This window comes from Mycteria americana, chromosome 10 (genome assembly GCF_035582795.1).
Source record: "Mycteria americana isolate JAX WOST 10 ecotype Jacksonville Zoo and Gardens chromosome 10, USCA_MyAme_1.0, whole genome shotgun sequence".
Taxonomy (NCBI): Eukaryota; Metazoa; Chordata; class Aves; order Ciconiiformes; family Ciconiidae; genus Mycteria; species Mycteria americana.
The window spans coordinates 20727763-20746906 of NC_134374.1; positions in this window are offsets into that span (position 1 = coordinate 20727763).

The window sequence follows — 19144 nt, forward strand, 5'->3', positions numbered from 1 at the left end:
GAAAATAAACTCAGCTTTTCCATTGATCACAGAAAAAGCAAGGAAGCAGAACTTAATATGTTGTTTTCTTCCTTTCCTGCAAATCCTGCAGTGATAAGTAAAGTAGAAATATCTTCACATAGGAATATGAAGCCTGGCTAAAACTTTGTTTTGAGCCCTCTAACTCAATTTTTTTATTGAGTTGAAACTTTGCATGTTTCCTGACAATGTCCACAGCTGGTAGAATGCAAATATAATTCTGAAGTGGAAATACAAGCAAGGATCTGTTGCCAATGTGGTTTAGCAACTGCAACTCAGAAAATATTAGTAAAGTACTATAAGGATAACTATTGAGGCTCTATTCCTTCCTCAGCTCAATGGGATTTTATGAAAGGTTCTTCAAAATGTCATTACAGCATTATACAGTGAATTTTGTATGAAACTATCATTACTTCCCTTAGAAGATGATTGCATAGATTAATGCTTTAATTCATCTTTTATATTGAAAGTAGATGAGCAACACAACTGGAATGTGTACTTGAAAATGGAGAAAAATTTCTATGAATTTGAATTTTCTTACTGAGAAGTTTAATGAACCAGAGAAGCAATGATTCACTCAATAAATCGAATAAAGCTGTATTTTCCATAGCTATCACCTGTTATTTCACTCTTCTGGAGAGGAAAAATGAATCTGTCCTTAAGGGGGCTGATACAGAAGGAAAGGAAGGATAAAGTGCATGCAAAGTTGGCATTGGAACTAACATTGAATTTATATTGTTCCCATGCAAAAAGTAAACAGGAAAAACCCTGTCCAATAGACTTCTACAAATACGATTCTCCATAAAAACTGTATCTACTAAAATTATAATCGAATTTCAATGGAGCTAAGTAGTTCATATGTTCACTATAAAATCTTAAGTCTCTTTTTCTGGTTGTTGTTTATGAGCAGATTTTTTTTTTTTTTAACCAATGTTAACAGTTGAAAAAATCAAGTTTTTAAAATAATTTTGAGCTCCAGAGATCACAAGTAGTTCAGTAGGTATTGACTGCTGGAGGTTGGGATTTTGTGGTAAATCAGATAAGTCCCACAGCAGTAAGCTCTCCCAGCACAAATACTTTCGTGTGTAGATTTTACTTTCCTTTTGAAAATACTGGTGCATAGTACTTTGAAATTAACTTTGCAAAAATGTGCATGCCAATAAGTTAGTCACTCAAATGTTCATGAAAATCAAACACCCCAAAGGATGTGAGCAAGGCCTAGGAGAACTGATTTAATAAACTCAGCTGAATATTCAGATATAATATTTTCCTGAAGAAAATTGTTATACCATGGACAGAACCTTAATACTGACAATTTTGATAAGTACCTCTGTAACTCTAAAGTGATGTCTTTGCCTAGGGGGCCTCATGCATTCAATCATAGCCAGCTTATGGGGAGATTAAAAAAAAAAAAAAAGGGTGATTGAGAATGGCATAGTTTACATGAAGTAAAAATATCTTAGATGCTTGGAGCTTGAGTGAATGCAATTGCACTCACTTCTGTGTCATTCCAAAGCCTTTGGAGTTCGTCAAATGCCATTTTCTCTGTGGTTTAAGCAGCAGTGGTACAATTGCACATCTACTCTCCAGCTCAGGCTCTGCACTGCATGAGGCTGTGAGAGTTTGTACCTGGTTCTGATTGTATCCACTTAGAAAACCTTACTTTGGCATAGTAACCACTTGTGAAGTCCTATTGCTTTACATTTATCATGAAGAAGCAAATGGCTGCCTTAGCTAAATTTGTGATAATGTGTTCATGTGCTCACGCCTTTACGCCAGCTGTGTTTTGCAATCTATGCATCTCATACATCTTTCAGCTGTGAGGCCTCCCAGAAAAGTTTCACTGAAGTCCTTTTCCCTAAGGATGAAAAGAACTCATCACTGAAGAACACATATTTTATTCCCAGATTCTTCTGCTATTTCTTTATATGCAAGGCATTTAAAAGAAAAAAGTTGAGAATTCTATTTTTGAAAGTTTTCCTTAAAAATGATTACTTTTGTGGGGGTGAAATCTCAGAGTTAGCTCTGTGAATGGGATTCAAAGTCCTTGACCAGGTCCATGATCCCAGACCTAATTTAATTTTCAAATATCAGCTTAAGATGGCCGATAAAGCAGAAAGATTATGTTTTAATGACACGCTGATATAATTTGGCAGCTGATCTGACACATCCCAATAGAGTTTTCACTAAATAGGATCCCTTGACGTGTCCAAATTACAGCTAGCAATGACAAAAACATGGGATTTGCCAGGACTACTCTGGGTGTAAAAAATAATCCTTAGTTATGAAATGGCAGGACATAGAGAGTTATTGCTTATTCCAAAACTGTGCAGTACATTTTATTTTTCTTCATAGATGTCCAACATTTACAAAATAGCTTATTTGGAAATCCAAAAGTGAAGAAAGAATCCGGATACCTGCTATATATATATTTGATCTTTAAATATAAGCATAGCTTTGCATTGTGGTTTAACAGGATTTAGAAGTACAACTTGAAGGTGCCAGTCAAATCCCTGTATAATTATTAAGTTTAAATTTAGATAAACATGCATTAAAATTTGGAAGTATCATCAACAACTTTGTATTTAAGGTCTAGATATTAAATTAGTTCTTCATCTCTGCTGAAAGTAACCGTAAGAGCTATAAATTATACCGGTATAATATTTCACTGGGGTCTACCTTGTCATGCAACATCTGGAAACTCCTTCCAAACCATTGCCATGTTTCCTGTATAGAGCTGAAAGGAATGGCAAAAATCTGGAAGTGTTTCTTTATACCCATTTCCTGTATCACCTTCTATTTGTCCCAAGCGGTTGTGTGGGGATTTAAATAAGGACAAAGGTATGACCCCTCTATGCTGAACTTGGCAATTATTTTTTAAGGCTTCTATGAGTTTTTAAATAGAAAGCTTGTAGAGAGCTTCTGTTGTTCAGCCCATATGCAACTGCTTTTTAACATTGCCCTGAAATAGCAGTTGCACAGATCAATGAAAACAGGGATAAAATGAAATCAAAGACATTGTGGATACAATTTGTTCAAAAAACTTTCTAAGTGATACTCAAGATCATGTCCTTTCACAGGAAAACTGTTCTTCAATGTTTGTCATGCAAACTCATGCTTAACATTTTCAGGAGTGACCAACCAATTTGTTCTGGTACAGAGGGTTTTATCCATGATTTTCATTCATGTGTTGCCATCTGAACTAAGACCAAATTAATGCTGATGTTTTCTGACCTCTTAAATTGCAATGCCAATTATATGCTACTCCCATTAGAATGCAACTGCTTTCCACATCTGGAGCAATGAGGCTGTAAACAGCTTGGGGTAATCTGGGCAGGGTATGATGTGCCACCATCAAAATACACTTTAACTATGGATTACACAGGACCACACTTTCTCTTACTGAATTCTTGAAAAAGACAAAGTATGAATTTAGTGATTTTGTCAAAGAAGCTTCTCAGTTCTAGATGGCAGGTTAATCTGGTATTGAGAACTGTGGGTTTTGCATTTTGTTATTTGGTATCTGATACATGTCTCGTGTAACAAGGTCACACATGTTAAGAAATTAACCACCTTTTTAAACAGAAGTTGTGGCGTTACTGGAGGCCTTATGGATTACAATTCATAATCATGCATCCATCTGGACTAGATGATCATTGTAGGTCCCTTCCAAGTGAAATATTCTATTCCATTCCATTCCATTCCATTCCATTCCATTCCATATGAATAGAATACTGTAGATAGCTGGCCTCAACCATGAAAACACATTCTTGCCACAATTAAGTCTCTTCAAAAAAGAATAAAAAATCAGTGACTGCAAATGTGGTATTTGCAGTTTAGCGCATTAAAGTGAGAAATTGGTATTGACAAAGATGTATCTCAGAATAAATGGCAAATGTATAAATCATCTTTGAACAGGCACTGATGGCTCTTTTATTTCACTTCATACTAAGTCATCCATTTAGATTGGATGAGTTTGTTCTGTCTGAGGCATGTTAGCCAATATGGTAACTGTTGATATACTCTTTTTAAACTATAGGCATTTGCTTCTGAGAATCCTGCCAAAGTAGATTATGAATTCAATTCAGACTGTCTGGGGTTTGTGATTTTTTTCTTTTAATGTCAACTATTGAAGTGCCAATAAGGCATGACAAATGACGGTGGCTCATACATGTTCATGGCTAGAAATAATTTTATTGCTAAGCTATTAACACATATCATCAAAGAGATAGATGAAATAAGAGTAACTACAATCTGTTTATCAGAGTCCAGACATGGAGGCAGAAACAGTTATGATTATGGAAAGACCTCTGTTTGAAGAGAGACTAAAAAGAATAGGCCACAACAAATACAAGAGTAGGCTTAGCACAGAGAAGAAACAGCATAGATGAGCTGATTTTGTCTGGATTTTACACTGAGTGTATTATGTTTATGAATTACTAAACTTTTATTCTTTAATTCCTATTTATATGATTGAAACTATCCTCAATTCTCTTCTAAGAGCTAAGCATTAGAGATCAGCCACACGCTAAGAGGTACAAAGGAAAAAACTACTACTAGAAATATTCATCAGCTGTCCTGTAAGATGTTTCTGTACATTTTCTGTAATATCTGGATAGTAAATTTAAACTGTTTCTGTGAGGTGAAATAGTAATTTTTCTTTGCCTGTGCTGTAGGAAAAAGGAGTGCCATAATACTGTACCGCAGATAGGAAAGCATTGAAGCAATTATGATCACTAATCTGCTTGCAGTGCTTGAAATTTGGTAGAATGACAGTTAAATGTAGTGCAGAAAGCCCTTCATGCCTGTAAGAAAATGAAAGTATCATGGTATGAATTTTCATTGCATGCTGCATTTACCAGGTGTTTTCCATTGTTTTAACTGTAATAAGGTGACCTTGATTTCCTAGATCTAAGATTTCAGTAGTTCATTTTACTGAATTCTGATGATCCCAGCAAACAGTAATTGCACATTGAGTCAAACCCACCTGCAAGCATGTGGCCAGCTGACCCAGAACACAGAAACACAGAAGTTCCATACAAAAAATTTGACTCTGAATGACATTCTCCTGTGTAAAAGGCATAAGGACGCTCCATACTGAGTTAAAGGCAAATGAGATTATTAGAATTATGTTCCCTATAAATAGCTGTAAAGAGACTGCCTGTATCTAGCAAATGTAACATTTCAGTGCGGTTAGATTTCACAGCTAGTTACTAAATTCCCTCATGCAAAATACAAATTAATAAACTAAATATCACACTGCACACCTCAGCAGAATTGTTCATATGTCCTCTAAGTATATTTTATTCGGAGGTAAAAAGACTATCCATTGGAATTTCAGCCATCACAGTCTATAAGTTTAGCATAGTACTGTGGGAGCTTTCTTGTATTTTTGGTTACTATTACTGATCATAACTTTGCTATGTATTGTAAAACTTCTGTAACTTTTAAACGTCAGAAAGGAGGAGAAATGGTAAGACTGATAATAAGAAACTTCTTGTCACTGTCAGGAACATCAATATGATTTTACTGATATGGTGACCTGGAAAACAGGAATCATCATGTTGATAACTTTGCTGCAGATGAGTTGAGGAGATCCTTACACAGAGACAGATCTCTTTTAGTATTGCTGCTAATTGTTGCAATATGCATCCTTTAATGGCCCTTGTGTCATGCTTTGTTGCTTCACCGTGGCATATGTAAGAGCAGGGTAGGACACCATATACCAGAACTGTTAATTATAACGTAATTTAAATGCAGGTGTTCTGGTGTTTGTGTTCTCTCTGTGAATACAGGTCCCTAGTACATGTATGAAGTAATATGATTTAAAATTCATGAGCAAGTGTTCTTCCAATAATGTCCAATTACTTCATTCACTATTCACAGAAAATCACTTAGAAATTTCTAAAAGAGGAGACACAGATTTGTACACAATCCTTTCTTGAGCAGAATTTTTGCCAGATGGAAAGCATATCTGGTTCCAACAGCTAGAGAAGTGTCTTCAAAACTATACTTGGTGCTCCACAATAAATTGTTTCATTTTTCTTTATTAAAACTATTCTGATTTCTTCATTTTGTTTATCCTTTTATTGAGCTATCCTCATATACTATCAGACATTTTAGTGTTTGGATGTTGGGTTACTTTGCTAATTTCTTTGGATAAACTCTCATTCCAGATCCATGAACTGCATATTTTGAGAAATATAAGTGTATTCTACTAGTCTCATTTATGTATTAGTTTAGTGGTTGTCCTTCTTTTAGCCTTTGATTTTCTCATTTCCTTGGAACACAGTCAGTGTACTTTCTGAGTATAGTCTCACCATACTGAGCTTATCCTCCCCATTTTAGCTTCCTTTCTGCTGTCTTCCTGAAAATAGGAATAAAATAATTATTAATAAATTCAGCCTGTAAGATAGGGTCTCTTAACTGGTTAATGACAGTAGTATTGGTTACTACAAGAACTAGCTGTAAGACATCAGCATATCTTCGATCAGAAGACAAGCTGTCATTGAATAGTAACTCAGTCACATTTTTATGAACAGTACATCTATATGAATATATTGGACATGTACATATGCATCTTATTTTTCAACTATATGACTAATTAATTAATATGTCTCCTATCACTTTGAACAAGCAAACAAAAAAATCAAAATAAAGAACAGCTTCACAAAAATAATGGAAAGCAGTTATCAAGATGTAAGATGTACATGAAATACAAGATGATGATTAAATTTTCCAATTTTTTCATCTCCAGAAAATTTTGTACTTTAGGGAAAAAATACAGCATAATTGCTATATTTTATGTCACTGCTGTATGTTGCCTTACCTCATTTTCCTTAAATATACAATAATGATTTTTTTGGTGTGTTTGGAAATCAATGGTATGCCTCCAGAAGACAAAGCTGTCTCTAGAGATACCTTATCTGCTGATATAAGGTATCTATCACACATTTATCCAAGAACTGCATATAGTGGGAAACATATAACCATGATATTTGGATGATTAGAAAACATTCTACAATTAAAACAGCAAATTTTTCAGCAAATTTTTTTGTATTCTCAACAGAGATAAATCACTGTTAATTATAAACTATATTTTTTTCCTTTAAGATAAGCTACTTTCAAGCTGAGAGTCATTATCTTTTTCAGAAAAGGAATTTTACCACTTCTTCAAAAATTATTATCATATTTTAAACAATTATTTCCTTAGAACTGCTTAGGTTCGATGGATTATTCTTGTTGCCAGGATAACCTTTAAGCCACTGATTCTCAAATTCACTGGATTATATCCCATTATCTACCATCAACACTTCACAGACTATCATGGAACCTTATCGTAAAACTTTTAATTGAAAATGTTCCAACAGGGATAAGATTTGGAGGCCACTTGTGGAATACTCGGTAAGGTATTGAAAACATAATTTGTTAACTGCAGCCCTAAACTAAGAATCTTACAAATAAGAAGCAATTTGGCTAACAATGGGTTTACTTGTAGCTTTGGGGCATTTCTGAAGTGATATGCTAAACTGACTCTCTAAAGCAATTAAATTCACTTCTAAAAAAATTAAGACTCACTCTCCAGCTGTCACGGCATAACCAGAAGAAAATGTCTATCATGGGAAAACTAAACTCTTACCTCTCCTGGGCTTTTCTTCAATTATACATTGGCATGTTACAGGAAAGACACTTATGGAAATTTATCAAGTTCTATTCAAATTTATCTTGTTTTGTAATAACAATTTGAAAAAATTAGAATGTATTTGTGGAACCGGATTCCAAGCCCCACTGTATATCACGTATCTTGTCTACTTTCTATATGTGTGTGAATTTGTCAAGTTGAAGTGTGACAGGCAACGTTTGGTTGAGTTCTTTGTTCTAAATTTGCATCTTATTTCTTTTATAAAGGAGTGATCAAGCAAGGTGACACTGTCTGGAGAAAGGGGAGATGGTGCCTTTCCTAGGCAAACACTGAGCATTGTCTGGGGAGATTATGCCAGGCAGAAGAGAGAGACAGGGTCATAACAGCAAGCTGGGCACTCACAAAGGATCTGTAGACTAAGCAGTGCAGGGAACAGATTTCCAGGCCTCGACAACCTTCTAAATAACCTTCCTTGATCAGCAGGGATTATTAAGATTTTGCCACTATTCAGAAAGGTGCAGAATAGACTGAATCCCACCTGGAAGCAGGGATATATCTGGCCACTTAAGTTGCTTTTCTATTTCTACCTGGCTTACTTAGCTATTTTGAATTTTCTCTATAAAAACAAATATTCTAATTTATTTTCTGATAAAACCTAACTTTTGAGTTTAATGTCTTTTTAAGAAGAAGAACATAAAGACAAAACTATCCGAGAGGACTGAGTAATTTAGAGTTAAGTTGCTGTAAGTTTTTTCCTCCTGAGTAAATATCTGTTGATAACATTGATCAAAAAGTGAGGAAAACTAATTCAAAATAGATTTAATAATTTGTGATATAATATTTTATGAAGTCATTAATATAGAAAAATGTGTAGAACTGAAAAATTTCAGTTATGTCTATTTTTACACCACATTCAGGGTTTTGGTTGGTTTGTTGGTTTTGCTTGTTTAACCTGTGGTAGCCTTCACAGTAGTTCCTTGAAAAGTGTGGTGGTTCTTTTATTTTGATTCTGTTTGACTGGATCAATAGAAATAATCAGGTTTAAAAATTTCCAGTCAGTGATATCCACACAGAAGGAGAGCTGAAGTTTTTGGTGAGTGGAGTATAATTGATCTACACTGTCAGTCTCGCTTCTAAAATTGGGCTCAAAAGCTCAGATTTAGTAATTTTCCATTTTATCTACCTGTAGTTTGATTGGTGCTTCTGGTTCTCATTTTGCTAATTTTTTCCTTCAATCATTTCCCCTTGCCAGCATGGTACTGTGTAAAAGAACAGCATTTTTTAATAGAATCATAGCCTTCTGCAAAGGTATTAGACATAGGGTATATGTAGGTACACATCTTAACAATAAGCTGCTTTTATATGAGATGATAGAAAAAAATTTCAATCTGATGAGTGTTTGCTCACCCATGTTCAGTAAAGAGCATATAGTTTCATTGCTTTTCTCATCTTAGAGATGAAGATAGATAGGCTGTTAGCTTGACCATGCTTTGCTCTTTGGAAGTCTCTCTTGAATTGCCATTGGTCAAGAGAAAGATGCTCATTCACTGCATCAGAATTCTTTAATACACCTGGTTTGCTTGTGTTATATTTGTAGCTAAACCTGGGTGTGAAGAATGAGGAGCTCGTGAAGCTCATTATGCTTCATTCAATCTGAAAATTAAATTTTGCAATTTGAGAGTAGTAAACACTTTTGAGAAGTGTTGCTTCCTGTAATGGAAAACAACACTTTCCTCCAGTGTTGTTAGGAAATAAATTTGTATCATGAAACTTTAATAAGTCATTCAATATGTTGTGCCCTTGGGCTATTGATATACCAGGAATCGTACCTGTATTCTAGAAAAAAAGTGCAATTTGGAATTATTTTCTTCTTTTCAAGACATGTAACAACTTGAATCTTATTAAGTTTGCTTGTAATAAGCCACAGCTATGTCAGCCTTTTCTTCTTCCAATAAAGCTTCTCAAAGATAAATAGCTTTCTGTCATATCTGTTTCCCACCACTAAAACTTTGCAGGTTTGTTTCAGCAGTACTGAAAAGAGAGCACAATTCTATTAAGTATCACACTTTCCAGGATATATTGCATATATTTCAGTATCCTTTAGGGTCTTTGGTTGAGTTAGTTATTATTGAATGAGACTTTCAAGAGACTAGACACTGGATAGTCTCCTGCCCATGAACCTTCAAGCTATACATAATGTATTTATTAGAAGAAAGCTGAAAAGAGAAGACCACATTCTTTTTCCAGAGGTCTAATGTAGAACTTAATGTGTTATCTGTGGGTAACAATACAATTCGTGCATAACAATGCAGTGTACTTCTGCAGCAACTCTTTAAAAGATGCCTTTTTCTTTGAAAAAAAGCTGTGTTTTGTGTGTGTTCACATGCACTCACATGCAAGTATGTTATTTAGTAAGTGCAATAAATAGATTTAAGAAAGTCTAAGTGAAGTATTTGTTCTTTCAATACCTTGTATATCAAATAAGAGCTGCTGTTTTTCCAGAAGTTTTTAGAATGCTTAGACTTGGAGATTAGATAATTAAATTTTAGAAATTGCCTACCTGGAGTTAGAAGAAGAAAGTATGTCCTATTTAAATAGCCTCTGCCTAAGTTTTCAGAAACCTAGATTCCTTTTATTCCACTTCAGGAAGCCATTTCACCAGCCTGTTTCTAATTTTTTTTTTTAATTTGAAAAATAGGGATAGCAGCAATATTCTCCTTTCATCTTTTCTGAGATTAAAATTCTTCGGGTAGGAGTTACTCTTAAAATAACTTCAGTATTTTTATTTATTCTATGGACACCGTTCTTTTCAGAATACTCTATTAACAAAACCAAGGAAAGTACTCTCAGCAAAACGAACAAAGGTTTGACAAGCAGAAAGATAGGTATCAGTTATAATCTGGCAATAATTGTATGTTCTGAAATTCACTGATGAAGGCGGAGTGATCAGCAGTATTTCCTAGTTGTGTGTTGTGGTTTAGCCCCAGCCGGCAACTAAGCACCACGCAGCCGCTCGCTCACTCCCCCTCGGTGGGATGGGGGAGAGAATCGGAAGAGCAAAAGTAAGAAAATTTGAGGGTTGAGATAAAAACAGTTTAATAGGTAAAGCAAAAGCCGCGCATGCAAGCAAAGCAAAGCAAGGAATTAATTCGCTACTTCCCATGGTCAGGCAGGTGTTCAGCCATCTCCAGGAAAGCAGGGCTCCATCACGCATAACGGTTACTTGGGAAGACAAACGCCATCACTCCAATGTCCCCCCCTTCCTTCTTCTTCCCCAGCTTTATATACTGAGCATGATGTCATGTGGTATGGAATAGCCCTTTGGTCAGTTTGGATCAACTATCCTGGCTGTGTCCCCTCCCAGCTTCTTCTGCACCTGGCAGAGCACGGGAAGCTGAAAAGTCCTTGACTAGTACAGCAACAACTAAAACATCTCTGTATTATCAACACTGTCTTCAGCACAAATCCAAAACATAGCCCCATACCAGCCACTATAAAGAAAATGAACTCTATCTCAACTGGAACCAGGACATTGTGTAACTGGATTGTGTGTTTTGGGTCATGTATTTTTTTTTTCTACTGAGACTGGCATTATGGAATTCCTCAAACAGTTGCTCATCCTGAGTATATGGTCCTAGGGCCACTATCTGAATATTTCTGAACTCGGAGATAAGAAGAAATATTATTTATGTCTCTATAGAAAAAGAAATGTCATACTTTTAAAATATATCAAACATAGTTACTTTTCTTGATAAATGCATTCAGAGGGCAATTATTGACCATCAAGGATTCCAGGATCACTTTAGAATGAAGTTTTAGAAGTAAAGAAAAAAAAAAATCATTTCAGGTAAAGGAGAATTTCCTTTGAAAGTAATTGATTGGAGTGTCTTTGCAGATCTTCAAGCAGAGCAATAAGAACATTACCCAGTTAGAACCTTCCCTTAGCTCAGAAGCAAAAAGTCATTAACCATAACTTTTCTTCTCTCTAATTTACACGTTTTAACTTTAGCATTATGTTTGACTTCAGTTCATGCACAATAACTTCCATTGTTGTAGGATCCTATCACTGACTTAAAGCTTGCTTCTCTTGATCCTGAAAATTTTTTTCTTAAAGCCCAATGTAAGAGCAGCAGAAGACAAAGCTAAATTGCTATAATTATCATTATTATGATTAATACTTCCAGTCTGAAAAGCTGTGCTGTAGGAAAGACCAGACCAACTGCAGGAAAGACCAGACCAACTCTTTACCTGAATAATGGATGAAAGAGCTCAGGTTAAGAGTACACTTACTCACTATTGTGTGACTGACCAATAAATTATCTTTGAATGACAATAAATTAATACAGTCAATATAATTCGATGTAATTCTGAGTAAAGATGATCCAAACTAACATGGAAGAGGAAATTTCAATACTCATTTCATGCTGTATGGGACAAATTATCTCAAGGAAATTAGTGTTTCAGACTTTTTCTTTGGACTCTTGCTTCTCCCCTCCCTACTTAAGGAACATTAAGGTCTCTGTGGTACGATGAGGTGAAAGTTATTTATGACTGTTCCAATGCTTACTTGAGTTAAAATAATAAAAATAAGCCTACTGGGAGAAAAATCTTCACTTTTCTTATCAGTACCATATTAATTCCCAGTGTACAAAATATGATGTACTAGGCTTGAGAGAATTTAAACAGAACTATCCTGTTGGCTATACTCTGTTGTTCCTCGTAAAAGTTTATCTAACATATTCCTTAAGATCTCCACTGATGGAGACCCTACAGTTGCTCTGGTTTTCTACAGTCTACGGCTTCATCATTACTGGGAGAAAGGTTTCCTCTTCCCTCCCACGTCTAACCCTAATTTTTCTCGCTGCAATTTAAACCCACAAACATGAAAAACAGATTATTTCTTTCCTCTTTTCAAGGGCCTCTTAAATTCATAAAGAACTCAGTCTTTCCTTTCAGCTAAATAGTACCTAACTCTCTGTCTTTTCTAGTACATGTTTCTCTTGACCTCTCATCCGTCTCATTGCTCTCCTCCATGTATCTCTTGGAACACAATGTCTGAAACTCCTCTTTCAACAGAAATTCTATCCATGCTGTGTAAATAAGGATCACTTCATATATCTTGCAAGTATTAACTCCTGTTTGTAGATCCCAGTATGATATTTACCTTCAACAATATCATGACATTGACTCATACTTTGGTCGCAATCTAAAACAATGCCCAGATTTTGTTCTGAAGAACTTCTGTCTAATATTTGATTCTTTATTGTGTATTTGCAAAACTGATTAGCCCTACTTCAGTAGCTCCTTCATACATTGAAATTTGCTTTTAGAAATGTGTGTGTAGGTGCATGTAAGATTACAAAAGTATGTAACTGGGATTAATGCATATTAGTCAGTAGTAGGTCTTTAAGGTGATTAAGACTAGGCACAATGCTAATAAAAAATCTGGGGAGTTGTTGAGTTTCAGTGTCTTGCCCTTAGTCCAGCAAAATGTTTAAAACGCTCTTAGAAGTAATACTCTGAAGTTGCATTGTCAGGCTGAATTAAGTAATTAAGGACAGAAGCAGACCCAAGGCTCCTACACAAGAAACTGACTTTTGGTCTCAAACTCCATGCAAGAAATTGTTGGGGTTTGGTTGGTTGGTTTTTTGGGTTTTTTTTGAACACAGCATGGGAGGAAGATATTGGTTAAGTTTGTACTTAATTGTGCAGGTTAAGTTCACACAAAAAAAGTCGTATTCCATTCATGTAAGCTAGGTTTCAAGCTAGCAATTGACTATTGTGAGGGAATATGCGTGAGGTACAAACTGCGAAAAGAGAACCCTTGTGTAAGGAAGATGGGCTTGAGTCATGTAAATGGCTATGCCTAGGCATTTCAGCTTCTGCCTTCTACATAGGAGTTCTGTCTGTCTTACGCTAACAAGCTGAAATCTTTGACTGGGGGTGAATGCTTATATTGAGTCACATTAACTTATGCAGCTATTCACTATGTAAATTGGGGCAAGTTTCTATGGCAACCTGCTGCATAAAACAGCTATCCTTGCAAGCCGAACAGGCCCATCTGATGTCGAACCCCATGGTGTTCAGGATCTGCTTTGATCCCAAGGAACCAGTGTCAGATACGTGGCGCAGAGGACAATGCTGCACAACTGTCCTGTTCTCTGTGTAATCAGTGAGCATTTTTTCTTTGTGCTATGAAACCCACAACCTGTTCTTCCGCTACATGAAAAACACCAGCCGCACATTTATTTTTTAAGGATTTTTTCTCTTATGTTGAAATTAAGGCAAATGATAATTTGTGACAACTGTGACCTTCAGTGTTTTGTAATGAGAGAATTCTTCATAGTTTTTTTCTAGTGAAGAATTAATTATTTTGTGATTACATTAATTTCTCCATTATTTTCCTTTCATATTTGTTCAGAAGTTAGCCTACCAGTCTTCTTTTTTTGGATTTGCCTTAGCCTTTCATTGCAATAACAGAAGTCAGTTTTATTTAATTTCACTAGAAAATACTTTTTTGACATATTTGAGGCAGAGTAAGCAGACTGCATTAGTAGTTGAATATCATACAAAAGGCTCTGGAATGGTTAAAAACACAGCAATGCTGTTAAAGCACAAATGCTACATCATTCACACCTTGCTCTTTAAGAGGAGCAGTGTTTATAGAAAGGCTTAAGGCTTAAAGGTAGAGTAGTACAAAATATAAAATAAAGCAAGCAACCAAACCACCTGATGAATTGGTACAGGGATTACCTTCATGATACTCATTTTTCTTTCCAGTTTGTATGCTTACAGCCTTTTACTGTGGAGACAGAGTGTTCTTGGGTTTTTCACTGAATTTGCAGTACAACCTGGGGGTTGTTTCATTTTCAACCAAACTGCAAAGTTTTCTTTTTAACTCATATGTAGACAAACCTGCCCTCATTTGCAGAGTCCTTCCAACAATCATGTGCCTTTTCTCAAGTGTGCACATCCCTTTAAAATCTCACTGCACCCTTTAAAATCTCACTGCACCCTTTAAAATCTCACTTTAAAATCGACAGCACCTCGGTAGGCTTGAAGTGATTTCAACAATCCCTTTAATCTTCTTGGGAATACAGGCTTAGAAAGGCCTTCCTCTGCTGAGGCTGGTTCTTTAAATTTATCAAGCTTCATTTTAAAATGAAGGTATTCTTTGCTTTGTTGTGTTTTCCTCCTCTCCCTCTCCCCTTACCCCATGAGCAGGCTGCTTCAGAATCTCACCCTTCTGGAAGTTATAAACCAGTTTCTTGTTTGTAGTCTAAATTTCTTCTTTGCTTTAATGCTGATGTGACAACACTATCAGGAACTTGAACAGCTTCCCCCTGCCCCCAGTGGTCGCTATCGCTAATATATTTGTAAATAACTATTGCTCAGTCAGTAAATAAACTTTATTGTGTGTTTAAACTGATGCTTAAAGTAATTCTGGAACCCAGAATGCCAACAAATTTTAGCTTGATTTCCCAGCAACAATTTAGCTTGAGTCCTGCTTACTTTCAAGCTAATTTAGCTTGAAAGTAAGAATGTGCTTGGACATTATGTGCAGGCCCATTCCCTTAAGTAGGAGCTAAATTGCTCATTAGAGGTCCTGAACATAGCACCACCATTTCTTCTTCTTTCTATTTCTATTTCTCCATCCCAGGTCTATTGTCAGCCTTTAGAAACAATCCAAGACTCCCAGACAGAGTCAAGACAGACGACTAAAATGTCTATGAAAATGACTAAAATGAAATAATATGAGAAACATCACAAGAAGATGCTCATGAAGATCTGTGACTCCTGTGATTTGAACAAAACAAGGGTGACCATCAGGGTTAATTGTAGATCTCAGTATTGATACATAATTATGCTTTTCTTATTATTGTGTATAATTATCCTTCAAAAACAAAGCTGTCTCACTGGACAAAAGTTGAGAACCTGGTACACGTTATAATGTATTCTAAATACAGAATTTTTGAGAAAAAAATCAAAGCACAGTATCAAAAGTTACTATTTTTCTGTTGAAATGATGCAAAGAAATGTTTAAAAAGAATTTACTCATTTAATTCATAATAATATGCTGAACCCTAAAATTAATAGATCTAGGCAAAATAACTTTCATTTTGTAAATGTCTTCAGTGACTTGAAGGTAATGACCTGTACATGTTTCTGGTCTTAAAAGGCTCTCTGAAAAATATTTCAGACTACTTCTACTTCAGTGTAACCTTCAGTAGAAAGCGACTGTTGCTTTAGTTGCCATTGCATGTACTGTTTTTCTAATTTCTGGAAGGGATTAGAATATTACGATTCACAGCATTAGGCTGAACGTGGTTAAAGGCTGAATGAATGACAAATGCCTCTGGAAACATTTAGAGAGAGCCCTCTTTTTCACAAGGGTGCCTGAAAGAAAACAGCTTTGAAAAGAAAAAAAGATAAACTTTACAACATTCACTTTTTAATCAGAAGAAATGGACTATATTTAATACAGAAAAATTCTCATCTAGTAAAAGAAACAAAAAATAATGTTTAAGTGTTCCAGGACATTGTGTTAGTAATTAGTTTTATTTCACTGTATATGACAGTTCATTTATACACCACCAAGTGGCTTTTTCTTTACAGTTAATACATTTGATGTTCAAAGAGATGTATTTCTTGTTCAGCAAGGCAAGATCTTATAGATTCATCTAAAACAAGGAAAATTTTGTCAATTTTTTCAGTCCCCTAAATTCAGACCTAGCCTGATTTCCCTTTATTTTCAATGAGATGTAATCTTCTATAGTCATAAATCAAAGCAAGTTAGCATCTATCAGGATCTGGATTTTAAATGATAACTGAGAATATGAGTCTTCAGGGGCCATAGATATATAGGCAGATATAGATACAGAGATATTTAGATAACTGTAGCTATGCAGTTATGTAATTAGGTAACAGTTTGGAGTTCAAATACATTTTAAAATATCTAGTCCTGGGATTTTTTTTTTTTTTTCTAGAATGATTTGTGTATAATATGAGGCCCACAGTGGTACGTGTGAGTTTGTTAGTTTGCTACTGATTAATTATTTTGCTTTAAAAGAGCTTGCCTTAAGTCTCAACTTAAGGGAAATGGAGAAGACCTGGTTTGACAGTGAGGGATTGCAATAGCTTGGAAACCTGGTCAAAGAATTTTCTGTATGTTTTCTTTTCTAACTATTATTCATCTTTATATTTTAGTAGTGAATAACAATATTCTTTGATGGGTTACTTTCAGAAGGCAAAAATGAAACTTAAGACCTATTTTTATCACCTTTCAGGTAAAGTTCAGTAATTAGGTTACTTTTGGAAAGATCTTTTTTCAATTCAATTTTTAAAAGAAAATATTTACTTGACAGAAAGGGACTGCTAGGTCTGATCCTTATGGTTATTAGTAATTAATTTACTAATTACTCTAGAGTATTTACTCATTAAGATGTTTGACACTGTTGACATTAAAAGCAAAAGGATGCCTTCTTTAACTCAGGAATCCAGTCTTCCTCTGCAGACAAGAAGTTGTTGAGAAGGAATATTTCTATAGAGCCTTATAAATAGCCAAGTCTTATTTTTTCAGCTATATGTACAGCAATAGTTTTCTGAACTGCTGCATTCTGTAAGCAAGAATATTTTTAAATTAAAATCAAATTATGTTAGACACAGATCTGCCAGCTTTAGGTAGGCATCATTCATATTATGATAGTTACGCCTTAATTGTTCTCTTGGCACAGTGGGGAAGAAACAGGAGAAGCCAGCATTTCACCCTTATGGGATTGTCTTCATCAAGGACAGCAGAGAGAAGAAAGCACACTGATAAATTTACATTAAAAATACATTTAAAAAACTGTAGGAAAGAAGCAGGTAAAGAATATTTGAATATTTTCCCAACCTGCTATTCATTATTTCCAACTTAAATCTCCAGCATCTGATTAAATAGCACCACTGATTCCATTAAATACGTGTGTGGAATGAACACACATTTTTAAAATTAGGCTCCAGAAGTAATTTTAATTAGAAAGAAGGCAAACTTTTGTATAGCATATAAAATTTTATTTTTCTTTATTTTGTTCTCAGTTTTAATTGGATATGTTTTCTATGAAAGTTATTGGCCATGATGATATGTGCAATTTTGGACAAGGAAAATGTGTCTTCCCACCAGTAAAGATAACCTATCTAAAAGCACAAGGCTTACTGTAACTTTTGAATGTGCTTCATGAGAAAGATCCTGTTAGGGATCTGTTTTTCCCCTTTGTAAAAAGTATTGTTGATGATATTATTAATAACCTATCTTTATTATTACTTGTTCACAATAGTAGAAAATAGCACTTAAATGCCATTTGTTTACATCAAATGCCACCTAACTCAAAGTTGGCATTTTCTTATTTGTTACTTGTATGTCTGAATTTGTTTTATTAACAACCAAATAAGCACCTGAGACTGTTTTTTTTCTTACTGAAAAATGTATATAAAAATATATATAAAAAACTGTGTATAACAAACTTCACCAAAAACTTGAATAGTGCAGCTTAAGGGGCTAGATCGTACAAAAATGGAAGTATGCTTTTGTCAGCTTACTTTCCCCACTGGAATTTGCAGTTGAGCATTGAAGTGAGTATAAGGAGTGAAGCAGGGAGGCATAAGAGTGTTGAGGGAGGAAAACTAAAGGAGAAATAACAAAATAGATATAGGACATAAATGCTGAAATATGTATTCTTTCCTTCTGTCCATGCTTAATTATATTAACAGTAAGGTTTTAACTGTAATCTTTTCATTTTCTCTCATTAAAAAAATAATGGACTTTATTCTGTACTCTGCTTCATTAGTTTTATGTGAGGGTGACTTTAATACAGCTTTTGAAATCAGAAACCTCAATTCAATATGGATATCGCAAAGCACAGTCTGCATCCACCTTGCATGAAATCCTGACCCAGTGAAATCGATGGCAAAATTCCCATTGACTTCAAAGGGGGTTGGATTTCACACCCAATCTCCTCTTTCTTTTTTCTTCAGCCTCTCTGCTTTCGCTAAATGGGATCTCTTTTCCCAGATGGACCTCTTAATGCTATGCACAATGATCATTTCAACTTTCTTTTATAAAATGGTGAGAGTTTTCTAAGGAAAATTCTGTCTTTTCTTCTTTGGTTTCTTTTTAGTACAGTACTGACTTCTTCCACAGTGAGGCCAGAGTGCCATCCCCTGATCTGTTGTCTTAACAGTATTTTGTCTCGGTTTTTTTACTCACAATTTAAAAAGGCATGGTTTTCAGAAGTTCACATTTTAAATATCATTTGGCTGTATATCAAGGGATAAGATAAGAACTTAGGTAAGTTTTAGATAAGAACTATGTTCCACAATGGATGCTTATATCCACATATAGTCAATTACACAAACAGCTAAACCGCAATGTGTTTTAAAACAAATTTCCACCTGACTTATAACCTCAGTTCTGCTAAGTTTTAATCACATGTCATGTTACCTTCT